Source organism: Lynx canadensis, chromosome A2, assembly GCF_007474595.2.
Source record: "Lynx canadensis isolate LIC74 chromosome A2, mLynCan4.pri.v2, whole genome shotgun sequence".
Classification (NCBI taxonomy): Eukaryota; Metazoa; Chordata; class Mammalia; order Carnivora; family Felidae; genus Lynx; species Lynx canadensis.
The window spans coordinates 146,836,609-146,856,444 of NC_044304.2; the positions used below are offsets into that span (position 1 = coordinate 146,836,609).

At 42.9% G+C, this 19,836-nt stretch overlaps 1 long non-coding RNA gene across 2 annotated transcripts; it reads right to left on the bottom strand.

Moving 5' to 3' along the window:
* Window positions 1-1,214: 1,214 nt before the first annotated feature.
* LOC115509192 lies at window positions 1,215-19,785 on the bottom strand. Of its 2 annotated transcripts, none has more exons than XR_003967245.1 (4): window positions 19,533-19,785; window positions 18,718-18,866; window positions 5,356-5,823; window positions 1,215-3,553 (listed from the first exon to the last, which is right to left on the bottom strand). It is a non-coding gene; the product is annotated as an uncharacterized LOC115509192 (long non-coding RNA). The 2 variants fall into 2 exon arrangements; XR_003967246.1 differs by lacking the exon at window positions 19,533-19,785 and adding an exon at window positions 19,114-19,482.
* Between the last annotated feature and the right edge of the window lie 51 nt (window positions 19,786-19,836).

A 19,836-nucleotide genomic window follows, 5' to 3' on the forward strand; every position in this document is an offset into this window, starting at 1 on the left:
CTCCAGTAACCCTCTGTTTGTTCTCTATATTTATGAGTCTCTTAAGCTTTGTCCCCCTCCCTGTTTTTATGTTATTTTTGTTTTCCTTCCCTTATGTTCATCTGTTTTGTCTCCTAAAGTCCTCATATGAATGAAGTCATATGATATTTGTCTTTCTGTGACTAATTTCACTTAGCATAATCCCCTCCAGTTCCATCCACGTAGTTGCAAATGGCAAGATTTCATTCTTTTTGACTGCCGAGTAATACTCCACTGTGTGTGTGTGTGTGTGTGTGTGTATGTGTGTGTGTGTGTGTGTGTGTGTGTGTGTGTGTGTGTGTGTGTACACCACGTCTTCTTTATCCATTCATCCATCAATGGACATTTGGGCTCTTTCCATACTTTGGCTATTGTGGATAGTGCTGCTATAAACATGGGGGTGCATGTGTCCCTTCGACACAGCACACCTGTATCCCTTGGATAAATGCCTAGTAGTGCAATTGCTGGGTCACAGGGTAGTTCTATTTTTAGTTTTTTGAGGAACCTCCATGCTGTTTTCCAGAGTGGCTGCACCAGCTTGCATTCCCATCACCCTCAAATCTTTCTCACATTCAGAATCTTTTTGACTTCCCTCTTCTGGTACCAACTGAGGAAACTATTCTTTTAAAGGGTTCACCTGATTGACCCAGGCCCACCTGGATAGTCCCCATATCTTAAAGTAAACTGATTTAGGACTGTAACTGCATCTGCAAAATCCCTTCAGAGCAGTATCTAGATTAGTGACTGAAGCAGTACCTAGATTAATATTTGACTGAAGTCCAGGAGATGGGATTCTTGGGGAATTATCTTTAGAATCTTGATAACCGTAAGGAAATAGAGTTACCCAGTTAACCTGAGATGGGGTCTGGAAATACACTCCTGGCAGTATTGAATCAAATAATTTAATTGTTGCTTTATTCCTGTTTTTTTAAATGTGTTTTTGTTTTTTAATGTTCATTTATTTTTGAGACAGAGAGAGACAGAGCATGAACGAGGGAAGGTCAGAGAGAGAGGGAGACACAGAATCTGAAGCAGGCTCCAGGCTCTGAGCCGTCAGCACAGAGCCCGACGCGGGGCTCGAACTCACGGACCGCGAGATCGTGACCTGAGCTGAAGTCAGACGCCCAACCAACTGAGCCACCCAGGCACCCCTTTCGTGTGTTTTTAAAGAAATATGTGTGTATGGTTTATTTTTGAATGTATGTATTTTGGGGGTGCACATCGCCACATTTCTTACGGATGTATGATCAAAAATGTTGCCAAGGCTATTTTGGGATATGTCTTGTTTCAGGGGCCTGTGAATGTCCAAGTGCTAAGATGTAGGTGTGAAGTTAGACATGGGTGTGTTGGGGGGGGGGGTTGGTGATGGCAGGTGAGGACAGGCAAGAGGCCGAGATTGTGTTAAGTACAGAGGAACAGTTTATTCTTGTTTATGATGTATTCGCAGAAGACCTTTGAGGATGAGAATCATTTTGCGTGCTATTTTCTGTTGACAAGTCCAGAAGTTCAGACACCCCGGGATTCTTTGTGTGTAATTTATGAGCAGTATTGGGGAACGTTTCTAAACATAGGGGCATGTTAGAGTATGCTGGATCTCCATCACCGGAGTGCTGTATCCCCAGTGTGAAGAGGTTGAACTTCTCAAAGCTTCTGGTGCCCAATTTCAATGTGCCATGGCCCGCCAGGTGCACGGGATGTCCAGAAGCCTGGGCTTACAAACGGTCGCCTCAGGACTGAGAAGGTGTGGAAAGGACTAAAAGGATCATGGAGGGAAATGAACGAAGGCTGCCGATCAACCTCTCCAATTTTAACATTTTACCCAAAGGACAGTCTTACAAAAAGTCTGGTTTTCTGGTGAAGAGAGTACAAACGGTTTTAGCCTTTAGGAAGAACATATACAGAAATATGAAAACCTCACAAAAAGGCAGAAAATTTTAGATGCTAAATATTTCTCTCTTTGTCCAAGAACACTTTGGTTTTCCCCGTCTTGAAATTCTGGCCAAAAAAACGGAGGAAAGGAGGACATCGCCCAAACGTTTCTCTTAAATTGTCCCAGAACTTCAGAAAATGGTCAGAAAAGGTAATCACATTATTGGAGCAAAAAGAGAGAAGTCAATGGAGAAGGCATTTAGTAACTGCACTGATGGAGCATGAAGACATGCGGCTTGTTAAGCTTTGGAAAGTAGGACACAGGAGGAAAGAGGCTGTGTGGAAGAAATTAGTATTGCTTATTAATTGTGATGTCTTTAAAGCATAACACATTTTACATCTTTCAACTAACAAAGTTATTTTTCTCTGTGAAGGACAACTCTAAGGATGCTGATAATAGTTTACAGATGTTCTTTTATTGCTAAAGTTTCCGCTTAAAAAAAATCTTTCCCCTCATGTATTCATTCACTCGGAAATATTTGATGAGAACCTGCCATGTGCCTTGATCTAGGTGCTAGGAATACAGCTGTGAACAGAGCACACAAGGTCTCTCCTGTCATGGAGCTGATATTCTAGTGTGAAGGAGGTGGGAAACAAATAGTTACATTTCATACATGACACATAAAGAGGTAAATAAGATAATGTTAGACAGTGGTAGGTGCAAACATAAAGAAATAAAATAGGATGAAGTGACGGATGACCAACCAGTTTGCTGTTTTAGATTGGTGGCCAGAGAAGACCTCTCTGAAGAGATGACATTTGAACAGTGATCTAAATGACAAGGAGGGGCTGGTCATGAAAAGATCAGAAATGCATAGCACTCTAGATGGAGAAAACAGGTGGTTCCAAGGTTCCCAAGACGGTAACAAGTTAGCGTCAGAGGAAGAGAAAGAAACCCTGCATGGTTGGAAGTCAGGGGCAAACAGAAAAGTGGAACAAGATAAAGTTGGACCAGTGAGCAGAACCTAGATCTTCTAGGCATGGAAGGTCAGCGTAATAAATTTGGATTTTAGATGAGATGGGAAGCCGATGGGAGGTTCTAGACAAGGAAGTGATTGTTTCTGTTTCTTTAGGGGGCAGTTGCAGTAATTCAGGTGAACAATGGTAGCTTGAACTAGGATACCAGTGACTAAAGGCGAATAGAGTGGATTGGGGTACACAGGGGAAGTAGAGTCAACAGAACTGTGTGGTATTTTTTTATGGGGGACATAAGAGAAACAAAGGAATCCAAGCTCTCTCCTCTGTTACTGGCTCAGGCACTGGGCAGATGGTGATGCTATTCAGTGAGACAGGTAGGCTGGGAATAAGAAGTGTGGCAGTCTGTGTCACTTCCCTCTCCAACAGCTGTTCTCTTCCTCCTTGCTAACAGAGCCCTGACTTTGTTGAGGGTGACAATATGTCCAGCTCCAAGTGATGAATCATGATCAGTACAATTCAATTATAATAATCCCATTCTCTTTCGCTAGATACTCAATTTCCCCATCTCCTTTGCAGCCAGGAATGATTCATTTCTGGCTAACGAGACCTAAGAGAAAGCCTTCTGGGGACAGATTTGGCTATCTTGAGCACCATCACGATGCCTGGAGTCACAGCAGCCATCTTGTGACTACAAAATAAAAGACAGGATAATTAAAGGCCAACATGTTAAGGATAGTGACAGGAAAAAAGAGAAACTACCTAGGTCTTTGATGGTGTAGTTGAGCAGCTGAATTAACACCAGAAATAATCTATTTCCAGACATCTCTTTTTTTTTTTTTATAATTTTTTTTAAATTTTTTTTTCAACGTTTTTTATTTATTTTTGGGACAGAGAGAGACAGAGCATGAACGGGGGAGGGGCAGAGAGAGAGGGAGACACAGAATCAGAACCAGGCTCCAGGCTCCGAGCCATCAGCCCAGAGCCTGACGCGGGGCTCGAACTCACGGACCGTGAGATTGTGACCTGGCTGAAGTCAGACGCTTAACCGACTGCGCCACCCAGGCTTCCCTCCAGACATCTCTTTATGAAAAAAGTAAAACTCTATTTAAGCCTCTTGGGGTTGTTTGATTCAAGAAGATTAAGAGAAAGAATCAAGACTTCTCTTTTGGCCGTACTCAGTTTGAGATGCCAATTAGATATCCATGTGGAAGTGACTGTCTAAATTACTCCCTTCAACATTGGAAAAAAAAAAATTTCTAGGTATTTTTATCTTTTCGTATTGCTATAAAACAAGAAAATGTGAAAAAATAATTACAAAAGTGAACAAAGTTGCAATGACCATGAGGGAGTCCAAATCAGAGGCTGACATCAGTACATGAAACTGACTTCCCTAGTACTGGCAGGTTAGCAAGGTTGAAGTTATTAAAACTGGAAAGCTGGGGCAATGAAGAAAGCTCAGTCTGAGGACAAGTTAGGTCTCTGCATTTCCCAGTACTTTCCATCACCTTGGTGGGGAAACACTGTTCTAGACTAGAGTAGTATTTCTATTAAGATACCTTCTCACCTACATATCACAGTGTTCATGCATTGCTTTATTTCTTCTTTTGACATATAACAAATAACCTAATGAAAATTCCCTCGCTAACTTACCCGGGGAACCTAAAGTAGGCCAAATTGAGCTTTTAGCACAGTTTCTGGTTGCTGATAAAAATCAGTATCTACAAACCCAATTGCACCTATTTCCATTAGAGCTATCACCCAAAACTAGATCACCAGCTTTGTAGATTGAAAGCTTGCCAGCCCACATATATTTTTTCTCTTAAACACTTTATTATATGCTGGATGGTTTAGACTCCATCTATAGAAAAGAACAGTATTTTTTTTTTTTTTTTGCCAGCAGCCTATCAGAAATAGCTATTGATTTTGTGTGTGTGGACAAGTAACTGAGTCTGCAAAATTGACTTCTCAAGATAAGTGTCTTGTATCCTGCCCATACCGTGAGTCTCTGTCCTCCTGAGGTTAATTGGCTCATCATATTCCATTTCCATGTTCTCTAGTTCATCACTATGCTTGGGATTTTTGCCCCTACACCTTTCACTTTGTTTTCCCATAATTTATTACAACCCACATTTTTTTAAACAGTTTTGGATCTGCATTAATTTTTAAGTCCCCGGAGGAACATTATGTTCCCAAACATTATGTTCTGCACTCTCATGCTCATACCACTTCGGGTAGTGCCAGACACCTCCTGGGATCTCAAGAAATGTTGTTTCTTTTTAAAAGATAGGCGATTACTATGGGCTGCCCATAAAATATCTTTCTCAGTTGAGTTACTGAGTTTGTCAGTCTCTCTTCATCGCTATAAAAGCACAGGTGAATGGTGACTGGTCTTACTGGAGTGTTGGGAAAAAAATGATGAGAAGCATCAGGAATGGGAAGGGCTTTCTTTCAAAATATGAAATGTTAGGGAGATGATAGTGTCATTCTTACCAAGCAGGCTTCAGCTCAAGTGGAGCTCACTCCACGGATAGATGCTGTTCATCAATATTGAAAAGAATGGCTGTCCAGCAGGATCCCCTTCTGCTGGTGGGATCTACTGCAGACAGAACTTCTTTTCAAAGATTCCAAAGATCTGCTATACCCACAAATTCCGTCTTCTCTCAGCTTCTCAGCTGTATCTAGAACACTTCAATGCTTTTCTACATTGCAGATTTGAACCTCCCTCTGGATTCTTCTAAAGTTGTTTGAAGCAGAGGAATAGGACCATGGACAGAGGAATAGCCTTCCAATCCCTGATGCAGCAGGAAAGTGAACTCTTCCTGCCAAGAATCCCGGAGAGGGGTCTTTAAATGAATAAACTCTTCTTTATTCAAGGGTCACTTTCTCCTTTTCTAATTTCCCTTTGGAGTGGCACAGTTTCTTCTGGAAACATTGGCTCCCTCTACCAACTCTATGCTCCTGAAACACAAACAGAATACTCATTTCTTGCAGATGCAGCTCTTAAAATACTTTAAAATACTTTCATCATAAAATATTTCAAACAGACAGAAAAATATAGAAAATAGTTTACCAAACATCTGTGTATAAAACACTCAACAGATCTTAATGTCTGCTTATTTGCTTTAGGGGTTTTGTTTGTTTGTTTGCTATAAAAAGTCTTACAAGTAGTTTAAACCCATTATCTACTCCCGATCTCATTCATTTCTCTATTTTCCCTCCTTTCCTCTTTTCTAAAAAGTAATCACTACCTGGAAGTTCCTATAAATCATTCCCATGCATGTTTTTTATACTTTTATATTATATGTATATATTCATAAACAATATATAGTATGCTTTGTATTTGTAAATTGTAAAGGAATACTATATCACCCTGTACATAATATTCTGCAATGCATTTTTAGTCATTGTTACTTAAAAAAAATTTTTTTTAATGTTTATTTATTTTTAAGAGAGAGAGACGGAGCAAGAGCCGGGGAGGGGCAGAGGGAGATACAGAATCTGAAGCAAGCTCCAGGCTCTGAGCTGTTAGCATAGAGCCCGACGCGGGGCTCAAACTCTTAAACCGTGAGATCGTGACCTGAGCTGGAGTTGGATACCCAACTGACTGAGCTACCCAGGTGTCCCTAGTCATCATTTCTTTTTAGATTGATTCACATTGTAACCTGAAGAACTAATTCATTAAATATACCTGTTGTATATTATTCCCTTGTTTGAAATATACAAATTACTTATCCACTTCCTGCATTATGGATGTGTGAATTGTTTTCAGTGTGTTGTTGTTTGCTATAATAAACAATACTGCAATTAACATTTAAATACCTATCTCCTGGTGCACACCATGTGACAGTTTTTCTAGGCCACAGGTTCTCAACCTTGGTGTTATTGACATTTTGGACTGAATAACTCTTTGCTGTGGGGTAGGATATTTAGCAGCACTGCTCACCTCTACCCCAAAGGTACCAGTAGCACCCCACCCCCACGCAGGTGTGACAACTGAAATGTCTTCAAATAGTGCCAAATATTTCCCAGGAGGCAAAATCACCCTGGTTGAGAACCACTAATCTAGAGAACAGAGAAACTGCTGGGTCTTAGGATTTATATAAATACATATCACCACTTTGCTTTCTAAGTGTCCCGTTTCTCCACATCTTACTAATTTGGGGTATTTTCAAATGTTAAAATGTTTGCCTATTTATAGTTACGAAATGGTAACTTTTTATTATTTAATATTGTTTTCCCTTCATTTCTAGTGAGACTGAACATCTTGTATATCTATTGGCCATTAGGATTTCTTTTCTGTGAATTGCTTATTTATATTCTTTGTCAATTTTTCTTTCTAGTTGTTTCTTTTTCTTATTGCTTTGCAGTTCTTTATAATTTTTGAACATGAATATCTCGGTTGTTGTATGTCTGAAAAAATATCTTCTCTCTTTGTTGATGATATATTTTTATTTTGAGGTAGTAAAATTATTCACCTTTTCCTTGATGATTTTATTCTTTTGTGCTTTATTTAATAAGTTCTTCCTATCACAAGGGTATAAATATAATCTCTTATATTTTTCCTAGAGGTATTAAATTTGACTATTCAAATTTAGGTCTTTAAACCAACTTAAAATCTTGTAATGTGAAATAGAAAAAATATGTATAAATATTCCAACACATATTTATTAACTAACTCATTTTTTAATCCAGGTTTGTTATGCTGCCTCTGGTTTTAAATTTTAGTTACTTGGGGGCGGCAACTGGGTGGCTCAGTCAGTTAAATGTCCAACTCTTGATTTTTGGCTCATGTCATGATCTCACAGTTCGTGGGTTCGAGTCCCTGCTTGGGCTCCACACTGACAGTGCAGAGCCTGCTTGGGATTCTCTTTCTCTCACTCTCTCTCTCTCTCTCTCTCTGCCCTTCCTCCACTCTCTCTCTCTCTCTCTCTCTGCCCTTCCCCCACTCAAACATTCTCTCTCAAAATAAATAAATAAACTTAAAAAAAAAAAAAGGAAAGAAACCTATGTGGAATTGTGTTAGAGTAGAGATAGGATAGGTAAGTTTTCTTCTCACTTAAAAACATACAAAAGAAGATGACTTGCCCTTCCTATCTTTGTACAGAGTTGGAGGAGAAAGTGATGGCTGAAACAGTGGTAGCCATCTTGCCACCCTGAGAGGACAAGCTAGAGCCTAGCACACTGAGAATGGCTAGGCAGGGAGATGAGAGGTCCTTAGGTCTCGGAGGTGTCATTGTGCTGCTGAATTAGCCAATACTGAAACCGCCTACCACTGGACATCCTGTGACGTGAAATAATAAACCTGTTATTGTTTAAGCCACTTTAAGTTGTATATTCCCTCACTTGTTGCCAAAGACATTTCCACCTACTATAATTAGTTTTGACCTTTACTGTTTTACATGAACTCAGTGACCATTGTTGCGTGTTACCTAATCAGGTTGGGATTTTAAAAATTGGGTTTGCACTGAAATCAAACATTAACTTTAGAAGAAATGTCTTCTTCATTTTAATGAATATTCCAATTCATGAGTATGGTATATGTCTCCATGTATTAAATCTCAGTTAATTTGTTCCATAAAAAATTACTATACATGGGGTGCCTGGGTGGCAGTCCAGTTAAATGTCGTACTTTGACTCAGGTCATAACCTCACAGTTTTTGAGTTTAAGCCCACGTCGAGCTCTATGCTGACAGCTCAGAGCCTGGAGCCTGCTTCCGATTCTGTGTCTCCCTCTCTCTCTGCCCCTCCCCTGCTTGTGCTCTGTCCCTCTCTCTCAAAAATAAATAAACATTAAAAAAATTTTTTTTTAATTTTTATACATAATGTCAACATTGTATTTATAGATAAAAATCCACGTCTGTATTACATTTATTCCTAGGTACTTCCTCGCTTATTGCTATTAAAACTATTAAAACTGGTTTCTTAAATATCGTAGGTGATAAATACTGAGATATAGGATTGCAATTGAATTTTGTTTCTTCATCTTATACCCTGCAGCTTTGCTGAGTTGTCTTTGTAGTTCTAATATTTTTTCAGTAGGGTCTGTTTGATTCTCCTTATAGACAATCATATTACCCAGTTAAAGAGAGCTTGTCTTTTCTTTTCCCATACTGTGGTAATAGAGATGCCACAGAGGCAGTCATGAGGGCTCTGTGCCCTTCCTTGTCTTCCTGCCAGACCATTCCCTCACATAAGGCCCATCTTCAGGCAGTGGCGAGGTTTTTTTTTTTTAGCCTCTTTAATAAGCGACTTTGTGGGGGGGGGGGGCGGTTCTCAGTCTAGCCCCTGTTTTGGGGTGGGGTTTTTTTTTTTGGTTGTTGTTATTGTTTTAAAGTTTATTTATTTATTTATTTTTGAGAGAGAGAAGGAATGCAAGTGCATGAGTTCACATGAGCAGGGGAGGGGCAGAGAGAGAGGAAGAGAGAGAGAATCCTGAGCAGGCTTTGCACTGTCAGCAGAGTCTGACACAGGGCTTGATCCCATGAATCCTGAGATCATGACCTGAACGGAAATCAACAGCAGGTTACTCGACTGACTGAGCCACCTAGATGCCCCTAGCCCCTGTTTTGAAACTACCATTAGATGGGGCGCCTGGGTGGTTCAGTCCATTGGGCATCCGACTTTGGCTCAGGTCATGATCTCGCATCTTGTGAGTTCGGGCCCTGTGCTGGGCTCTGTGCTGACTGCTCGGAGCCTGGAGCCTGCTTCGGGTTCTGTGTCTCTCTCTCTCTGTCCCTTCCCAGCCAACACTCTGTGTCTCTCTTTCTCTCTCTCTCTCAAAACTAAATAAACATTAAAAATTTTTTTTTTAATTTTTTTTTTTTAACGTTTATTTATTTCTGAGACAGAGAGAGACAGAGCATGAACGGGGGAGGGGCAGAGAGAGAGGGAGACACAGAATCGGAAACAGGCTCCAGGCTCTGAGCTATCAGCCCAGAGCCCGACGCGGGGCTCGAACTCACGGACCGCGAGATCGTGACCTGGCTGAAGTCGGACGCTTAACCGACTGCGCCACCCAGGCGCCCCAAACATTAAAAATTTTTAAAAAGAAAGAAAGAAAGAAAGAAAGAAAGAAAGAAAGAAAGAAAGAAAGAAAGAAAGAAAGAAAGAACCATTGGTAGTTTCCAACAGAAAACCTGGTTCTGGCTGGTTGCGGTTCTGGCTCCCACACACTTTCCTCACTTTTAGTCTCCCTAACCTTGTAGAGATCCCATTCCAGCCTCCTCTGCCTCAGACCTGGAGCCCAACAGGCCCATGTCTTCAGTCTCATTTATTGCTCTGCATTCCTAGTTCCTAGAAGATTTTACCTTTTGGGCCAAGTGTTACTTTTAATCTTTCTCTTTTGTATTTTATTTTATGGGTTTACTTATTTATTTTTCAATATTTTTTTTAACATTTATTTATTTCTGAGAGAGAGAGAGACAGAGCATGAACAGGGGAGGGACAGAGAGAGAGGGAGACACAGAATCCGAAACAGGCTCCAGGCTCTGAGCTGGCAGCACAGAGCCCAAAGCAGGGCTTGAACTCATGGACCCTGAGATCATGACCTGAGCTGAAGTCAGACGCTCAACCGACTGAGCCACCCAGGCGCCCTTCTCTTTTATATTCTAAAGACCATTCTTTGTGTTTAGAGCTGAGAAAGTCCCTCCAAGGTTAATGTACAATAATGCTTCCTTGACCAGAAATCATAATTCCAAATGTCTATTTTGTAAAGAATTACAGAACTAACTTCTACCCCTGCTGATACCACACGTAGCAATTATTATCAAATATAATACTACCCAGAATTTTCAATGTCCTTCACCCCCTCATGCTTTGTGAATGCTATAGTGTCTGTGTTCCTCAACTGAGTATGGGAAATGGGGATTAAATACTATTTTCTACACCTGAGAAAACTGAGGTTTCTTGCTTAATTGTGGCCAAGAAGAACCAGACAGAATTGCAAGACTGTGAGTTTCTCCAAAGGGAGGGCTGTGCCTTGTTCATCTTGTACCTCAGACAAAATGACGCTCAATGAAAGTTTTTGAGCTGAGCAAACTCAACCCTAGGCCCATGCCTAGCTTTATTCCACAGGATGTCTCATGATTTGAGGAGACTCCTTAATACCTAGGCAATGCTGACTTAAAAAGGGAGGAAAGGAAGGACAAGAATAAGAGCAACAATAGCTGATTTTAAGCAAAGTGAATGAAAAGGAATTGTCAATGGCATTTCATCTAGAAAGTGAATTTTGATTGAGATTTCGATTTTTATACTAACCTCCTTGTATAAACTAGCTTAGTATGTAAATATAATCAAAATAGCATTCATTAAAATTGCAAAACTTATTTATTAAAATATGTAAAACAGCCAGCTGCAGCAGTAGTGATTAAGAAGTATAAAAATAAATTATTTTGCCAACAAGTATGTATTGCGTTCCTACTACGTGCCAGCATTGTATAGGGAGTTGGAATACAAAGATAAATGACACAGTCCTCGTACAGCTAACCATATAGTTAGGCCAAGTGATGGGCAAATAAATAATCCAAATATGATGGGATAAGCTCCTTAAAAGAGTGTTAGTTCAGGGGCACCTGGGTGGCTCAGTCAGCCAAGCGTCCCACTTCGGCTCAGGTCATGATCTCACGGTTCATGGTTCGAGCCCCACATTGGGCTCAGTGCTGACACCTCAGAGGCTGGAGCCTGCTTCGGTTTGTGTCTCCCTCTCTCTCTGCCCCTCCCCTGCTCATGCTCTGTCTCTCTCCCAAAAATGAATAAAGATTAAAAAATTTTTTTAAAAAAGAGCATTAGTTCAAAGAGATATTTGCACACCTGTGTTCACAGTGGCATTATCCACAGTAGCCTGGAAGTAGAAGCAACCCAAACGTCCATCAACAGATGAGTGAATAAACAAAATGTGTCATGTGCATACAGTGGATTATTCGGGTTTAAAAAGCAGCAAAATTCTGATACATGCTATAACATGGAACTTTGAGGATATACTGAGTGAAATAAACCAGTTACAAAAACACAAATACTATATGATTCCACTTAGAATAGTCAAGTTAATAAAAACAGAAAGTAAAATGGTGGTGACTCAGACCTTGGGGTGAGGGGTAGTTGGCAGGGGGGGATTGCAGGGAGGGAGTTCTTTAATGAGCATTGAGTTCAGTTTTTCAAGATGGAAACATTCTAGAGATTGGATGCACAACAGTGTAAATATGATTAACACTATTGAACTTTGCACTTAACAACGGTTAAGGTAGTTGGGGCACCTGGGTAGCTCAGTCGGTTGAGTGTCCAACTTCCACTCAGGACATGATCTCATGGTCTGTGAGTTTCAGTCCTGCATCAGACTCTCCGCTGTTAGCGAGGACCCTGCTTTGGATCCTCTGTCTCCCCCACCCCCTACCTCCTGTACCTCCTCTGCTCTGCTCGTGCTCTCTCTCTCAAAAATAAATACACACTTAAAAAATTGTTAAGGTGGTAAATTTTATGTTACGTGCAATTTACTACATTTTTGTTTAAAGTCTAAAAAAGTATTAGCTTCATGAGGGTAGGGGCCTGTTTTGTATGCTCTTAAATTTCTAGCATCTAACAGAATGCCTGATGCATAGTAGGCTCTTAAATATTTGACCTTCCTCTGGCTTCTTTCTCCTCCCCATCCAACATCCTACGCAACACGGCAAAGGCCAGGTCCTCTGTGAGCCAATTCAGCAAACAAAGGCACTTCTCTCCTTAGGGCCCCGAAGGAGAAGAATTTCAAATATTTGTGATTTGATATTTGTCCTGGTCACACCAACCATTCTTTACTTCTCAATTATGCTTATCTGAGCTCTTTGGCATTTAAATTTCCTAAAGATAGATACTGTTTCTACTTCCCAAAACAGAATTGTGATGGACTTTGTTAAGAAAAAAAAAAAAAAAACGTGGAAAGATGTCTGTGAAATGAAATCATTATTAGGCCAATGTACAAACCGGCTCTGGAGCCTCGCTTGCAGGGCACGGGAGGAAGGATGAGGTAATTAGCATATATTTGTAGAGTTCTGCTGCTTGTTTCCCCCCCCTTCACTGGCTCCATCTGATTCCAGTTGCTTAGTTTATTCTTTTGTGTTTGGTTTTTTTTTTTTCACTTGGTCAAAAATAGAGAGACCCAAAAAAAAAAAAAAAAAAGTTTCCTTGAACTTATTGCAGCTTTTCTTTTTTCCTCATGTATTTGGTTTCCCATTTGCCATGATCCTTCTTCCTGCCACCTGCTTCTTTCTCTGCTTTTCCTACCTTTCCCAGTGAGGGCTTTTCCCTGCGTTCTGTAACCCTGGCTTTGTGCCTGGTACCCATGAAGGACAGGTGAGTGTGGTATTTAGTTACAGCACAAACACGGAGCCTGCCTGAGGGCCTGAGGGATTTGCATCAAGGAATTTCCCGTTTCGGGCCGGGCACCGGTCAGCGCTCCCTGTTGTTGGTGCTGACTTTACCTCGGCCCCGGGCATGCATGTTGCGAGGCTTCAAGCGTAGAACAGAAGTGCCATGGCTAACGCTGGAAAAGAAGCCCGGAGGAGAAAGTCTTCAGGGTATCTTTCTTCTGTCTCCTCAAGCTAGTAGGGTGGAAAAAAGTGCAGACTAGAGTCACCCCAGACCTTCTTGGAGACAGGGTCAATCATAGAACCAAGCGAGGTTTCCAGGCCTGGAGGGTTGATCATGTTACTTTTAAAATGCAATCGTTACAGGCGCTTGAGTGGCTCAGTCGGTTAAGTGTCCGACTTCAGCTCAGGTCATCATCTCGCGGTCTGTGAGTTCAAGCCCCGCGTTGGGCTCTGTGCTGACAGCTCAGAACCTGCAGCCTGCTTCAGATTCTGTGTCTCCCTCTCTCTCTGCCTCTCCCCAACTCACACTGTTTCTCTCTCTCTCTCAAAAATAAACATTAAAAAAAAAAACCCTGAAAATGCAATGTTTAAATAGCTGTTGCTGTGATAGACACTATTTGAAGTGCTTTTCAATATTAACTCATTTAACCCTTTCAATATTAACTTATTTAAGCCCCACAACAACCCTGTGAACTGGGAACTGCTATTGCCTGAATTTTATGGATGAGGAAACTGAGGCTCGGAGAGGTTAAGCGATTTGCTCGAGGTCCCAAAGCTAATAAGTGGTAGCATCAGGATCTGAATCCAGACAGCCTGGTTCCTGAATCCATGCTTTTAGCCACCATATAGGTAACATACCCTCGCTTTTTGAAAGTATACATCACACCACTTCCCTTTTACAGAAGACCTACATTAGTACCTGTTTTTGCTAACCAAAAGAAATCCGAAGAGGATTTTTGCTTTTACGCAGAAAAGCCCAGCACGTTCAGCGTTTGTTTTGCGCGGAGCTCGACCATAGGCAGTGCACGCCCTGAGCAGCGTGCGTGGCCCCGCCAAGCCCCTTCCCCACGAACTACACCCAGCATCTCCGCATCGAGCCACCAGAGCTGTGAACTGGGTCTGGGAGCATCTGCGTTTTATCTCAATTTGTTTTGTGCACCTGTTAGCAAGATGTGTCCTGAGGTATCAGGAAAAGCCTAAGAGGGGTTATTTCTTATAAATTGATGGTAATAGCTGCTTTGCTTTATGCCATTTCAGCTTATGAAAGGATTCGTAGGAATGCTCCACTTTTGTATTGTGGGCGGCACCTGCACTATACTGCCTCTCTGGTTTATGCCCAGTCTCCCAGGATTTCCTTTGGAGATGTCCTGACCAATTTTATAGAATATCTTCTCCGAAGGTATAACACCCTCTGGTAGGAGCTGGGCAACGTGTGTATCCCTCTGAAATTTCTGCGCAGATCTTGGGATACCTGCCAGCAATCACGTGTTCACAGGTTCCATCCTGCAGGAGACATAAGAACCAGACCTCCTCCCTTTCCTCTGGAGATCAGGGCATAAGAAAGCAATCTGCACCCACACAAACTCTAAGAAAGAAAAATTTTAGCATATGTTTACTAAAGATAAAATGTCATGGGGCACCTAGGTGGCTCAGTTGGTTAAGTGTCCAACTCTTGATTTCGGCTCAGGTCATGATCTCACAGTTGGCGGGATCGAGCCCCATGTCGGGCTCTGTGCCGGCAGCGTGGAGCTTGCTTGGGATTCTCTCTCTGTCCCTCACCTGCTTACACGGGTGCACGCGCTCATGCACACACTCTCTCCCAAAATAAATAAATAAATTTTAAAAATATATGTCATACTATGTCACACCTTGTATAAAGTGCTTACCTCCCAACCCCCATAAGCGATGACATTACCCTGGGATCTGTTCCCAGTTGGGGTGAGTTCTCGGGGAGCTGTCCCCACCTTCTCTACCCAGACCCTTGTGAACAGCATCATGAATTTTTTAGATGGTTGGCTGGACTTGGGAGTGACGTTCAGAGCTACAGCACAGATCTTCCGGTGAGTGTAACAAACTGGTCTGGAGAGAAGCCCATGACTTTGGCCTCTTTGCCCTGGAAGACCATGCCGTGGCCCTGAATATCTGCAGATCCTCTGACCTTCCCTATCTCCCTCTGGCTGTGCCCCAAATGGCTTTCCCTGGTAAAAGCTGGATTCGCAGAGAAGGAAGCTTCACAGGAAGTTAGCATGAGTTTGGCTTTCTGCTGTCCTCATGAACTCTGACCTATGTTGAAGGACTGGGTCTCATTGTTGCACAGAGACTTGTCTCTGGCCTCTTCCATGACTACTACGAGCTTCCCACCCATAGATCCAGGGCCTCTGCCCATTCTCCATCTCCAAAATGTGTGTCCTGAATCTTCCTCCTATTGAGCCCTAGTTCTAATCTGACTGGACCTGGCTAGAAAATGAATCCCTATTAACAAATTAGCTGGTAACATCTGAGGCAGGGGCTCTCCTCTACATATTGCATTTGTATCTTAATAGGAATATTCAAAACCAAAAAGTTAAAAAAAAAGATTGAGTAGGGGTGGAATGTCAGACTCCTTTACACAGAGATCTGGGGGGCTGGTGTCCCGTAGGTCTCCCCACATTTGTATATGCACCTAAAACAGGCCCTCATGTCAATATCAGGTCCACGGACATCCTCAAATCCAGAATAAAAACATTTACTTTGCAGCAACAACGATCTCTCTTTGAGTGTGTTCTTAGGATTCTCCGGATCCTAGGACCCAGAACAGGGCATGTGAGGGAGTTCAGTTTATTGGCAATTGGAGCACAGTCCTTTGTCAAGTGGGGTATTTCCTCTGACATCACTGGACTGCTTGTCAGCTCCAGAGTAGGTCTTTGCCAGGAAAACCTGAATTGAAGAGGAGGCTTGGCCTTGGGGAAGCGAGCCTGTGTCCTGGTGGGCTGGGTGCGTCTGTCAGAGGCACTGACTCCCTGAGGGGAGGGAATCCAAGAGGGAAAAAAGAAAACAAGGTGTAAACAGTGGAGCTAAAGAAGCTGGCTCTGCCCGGGTGGCACTTTTGAACTGGTGGAACAGTGACAGCCCCAGTCCCGCCTATACCATCAGAAGCTGTGGGTCTTCCGTGCCCACCCTGCCTGTCTTCTCCCACCCACTCCTTCCCCCTTCCCTCCCTGTTCCCATGAAGACCAACCTAGGTGACACTTGTTTCCAAAACCTTTGTACTTCTTCTTTGATCCCTTTCCTCAAAATATTCTCAACCTTCCCTCCTCCAATGCCAGACTGTTGGCATCTGTCTCCCGTCTTGCGCAGCCTGCGATCCCTGGCTAACCATGGTTTTATAATTGTCTCTGGTTAAAGTTTAAATAGATGGGTTTCAGCCTGAGAGAAAAGTGTAAACAAGCCCTTTCTGCAGTCCTTCAGAACTGCTGACTTCCAGTGCTTTCGAATTCTGTGCTACGAAATTCATTCAGCTCCGCCCTAACCAAAGAACTGAGAGCCACCACTGGGCTTTCTGAGATGTGAGAGCCACTCTGAAACCTTTGAGAGGCTTTTAGATAATCTGCACTTTTCTTTTTAACTCAATTAAGCCATCAGGATCCAATTCCTACTCTAGGATGTGTGTCTGGTGTATCAGAGAGAGAACGGTGAAGCAATCTTCATTGGCTGGCCGCTGAAGAAAGGAAGGAAGTGAAAGGAATTGTCATTTCCTTGCTGGAATTTTTTTCAGGGGGGGGGGGAGGGGGAGGGAGGAGGGGATTGTATGTGTTGCCCCAGGTTTTCGAGTTGATGAGGCTGTCTTAGGAATCATGAGAATGGGATTGTTCTTGGCCCGTGTGGAAGAAAGAGGGCGGCTCGGGTTTGAGCTGATGATTCAAGCATATTATCCACTTCATTTGGTGTGTTTCTTCAGAAGTAAGCAGGCCATTGTTTTGAGTCTTGGTTAAGAATATTGATTTTCCATATTTTTCAATTTTGTGTACTTTGTGTACTTGTGATCTGGTGTCAGGATGAATTCAGCAATACTTTTGGATGTTTTTGTCAAGGATTTGATTGGAACCTTGCCTTCCCCCTACTCAAAAACCTTCAATAATTCCCCATTTCAGTTTCAGGCTCCTACTCAGAGCCTTCCACGGCCTGGCTCCAACCCACCTTCACCTTCCACTATTCCAACCATGCACTGACTTTCCCTGAACTTTCCCTGAACTTTCCTGAACTTTCCACCCAGCTCCTGTAACATGTTCCCTCACTCTGCAGTGTCCCCAAACCTGCTGTGCCTTCCCCCCACCTCCTCAGAGTCTTCTCAAAATGACACCTTCTGGTGTTCTGTGAACTTTCCCTGCTCTCCTTGCACAACCAAGCCAATCACTCCTTCCCTCAGTTCTGACTGTCCCCTTCACAGCAGCCCTTATTTCATCATCTATTGTTCAGCCTATATTGGGTACCAGCTTCCTACACCAGCTACTTAGCTCCTTGAGTAGAGAACAGTCCATTGCAACCTCCCTTACTGCCCTGCCTTGTAGGTGGCTCATTGTCAGTGTTCAAAAATATTCAATCTTTGGGGAGCCTGGGTAGCTCAGTGGGTTAAGCATCCGACTCTTGGTTTCAGCTCAGGTCATAATCTCATGATTCGTGGGTTTGAGCCCCACATTGGGCTTGTCACTGGCAATGCAGAGCCTGCTTAGGATTCTCTCTCTCCTTCTCGCTCTTCCCCTTCCCAACTCATGCTCTCTCAAAATAAATAGATAAATATATATATATATATATATATATACATATATATATATATTCAATCTTTATTTTTCAACCTCTCTGAAAACTTGATGTCGATATTGTTAAAACAGCTCTTGAGGGGCGCCTGGGTGGCGCAGTCGGTTAAGCGTCTGACTTCAGCCAGGTCACGATCTCGCGGTCCGTGAGTTCGAGCCCCACGTCAGGCTCTGGGCTGATGGCTCAGAGCCTGGAGCCTGTTTCTGATTCTGTGTCTCCCTCTCTCTCTGCCCCTCCCCCGTTCATGCTCTGTCTCTCTCTGTCCCAAAAATAAATAAACATTGAAAAAAAAAAAAACAAAACAGCTCTTGAGAGGACCCAAGAGGAATGAAGAAAGGACTCTGGGGCCAGACAGATTTGAGTTCGAATCTAAGCTCGGTTGAGTATTAGTACCAAGATGGCTTCCTTTCCAAGCTTCATTGTCTTCATTTGTAAGATGAAGACAGTAAGGTCTCTTTATGGGTTTTTGGGAGAATCAAAATGAGATAATGTAAGTTATGAACGTAACACAGTCTGTCTTATCCTTACCATCCCTTGATGCTAAAACATTTTAAATGTTGAAACATCTTACTCTGGGACATGAATTGCATCAGTCAATTTAATAGATACGCGCCACATTTTCCTGTTGCTAATACAATCTTCCTCGATACAACAGTTTCCTCTCACTGCCGCTTGTGAGTTTTTCAAAGGCTTATCTGGTAAGCAGGATCGGACTTACCTATTTATTGGTTACCTGAAGAAATCCCAGCGATGGGGAAGATGACCAGGCAGCTGCTCTGTTTTTTGCTGAGTTATTTTCACATGTTTGGGGGCGGGGGGGGGGGGATCCTCACACCATCACAGCGGGCTCTTCATTTCCAATGTTAACTTCAAAGAGGAGAAAAGACACCTGTTAGGACACTATTCTCTTTCCCCCTCCACCAAAAGTCAATTGCTACTTTCACCCATGGGAGGGGAGCAGTGAATTCCATTCATCCATCCAACATTTATTGAGCACCTGTTATGTGCCAAGATGCTAAGACACTAAGATACTAAGATGAATCAGCCAAGGTGTACGCCTTTAAAAGTTTGGATCTAACGTGGGGTGGGGGCGGGGGGGAGGGGAGATAAGCACCTAAATGAAATAACAATGTTACAGGTATAGAAGGGCCAGGCAGCCTATCAGGAAAAGCTTCAGAAAGAGATTATTATGCTTGAGCTGAGTCTTGAAATATCAGTACGTGGTTGTCAACCATGCGGGCAACACGCTTCGGGTGGAGGAACCCCAAGTCTGGTTCCTTCCCCTCTGATGGCTTCAAATAGCCTGAAGTATCTGGCTCCACCGTCTTTACACAGTTCAGCGGTCTTCTCCTCAGTCCAGGTGACTTAAATCCTTCTCTGGCAGCAGCAGCAGCAGCACGATCAGCGCTGGTTCCAGAGAAGGAACATTAGAGGCTCTGCAGCCGCTTCTGCTGCCAGGGCCGGAAAACAGCTGGAGTCCTCTGAGCTCCCTGGGGGAGGGTGGAGGAGCTGAGCACGCATGTGCGCGCGTACCTGGGTCTGCGCGGGCCTGGGGAGGAGAGCGTCTGGGGGGTGCGGGCAGTGTCCGTTTGGGTAGCCAGCTACGTATTTATCAGCAGGTGTTGCCACAGGAAACAGAAGTGGATGTTCAGAAAACAAAGCGACAGCTCGGGCTCTCCTGGTCCAGCTGAAAGACTACACAGGGAGGGGGGGGGGGGGTTGAAACAACCTCGACCAAAACAGAGTGAAACAGAGAAGGAAGTTGCATCAGAGGAGGAAGAATGCCAGTGTCACGCTGAAGAGCCACAAATGTCACAAAACAAAAATAAAATGTGTG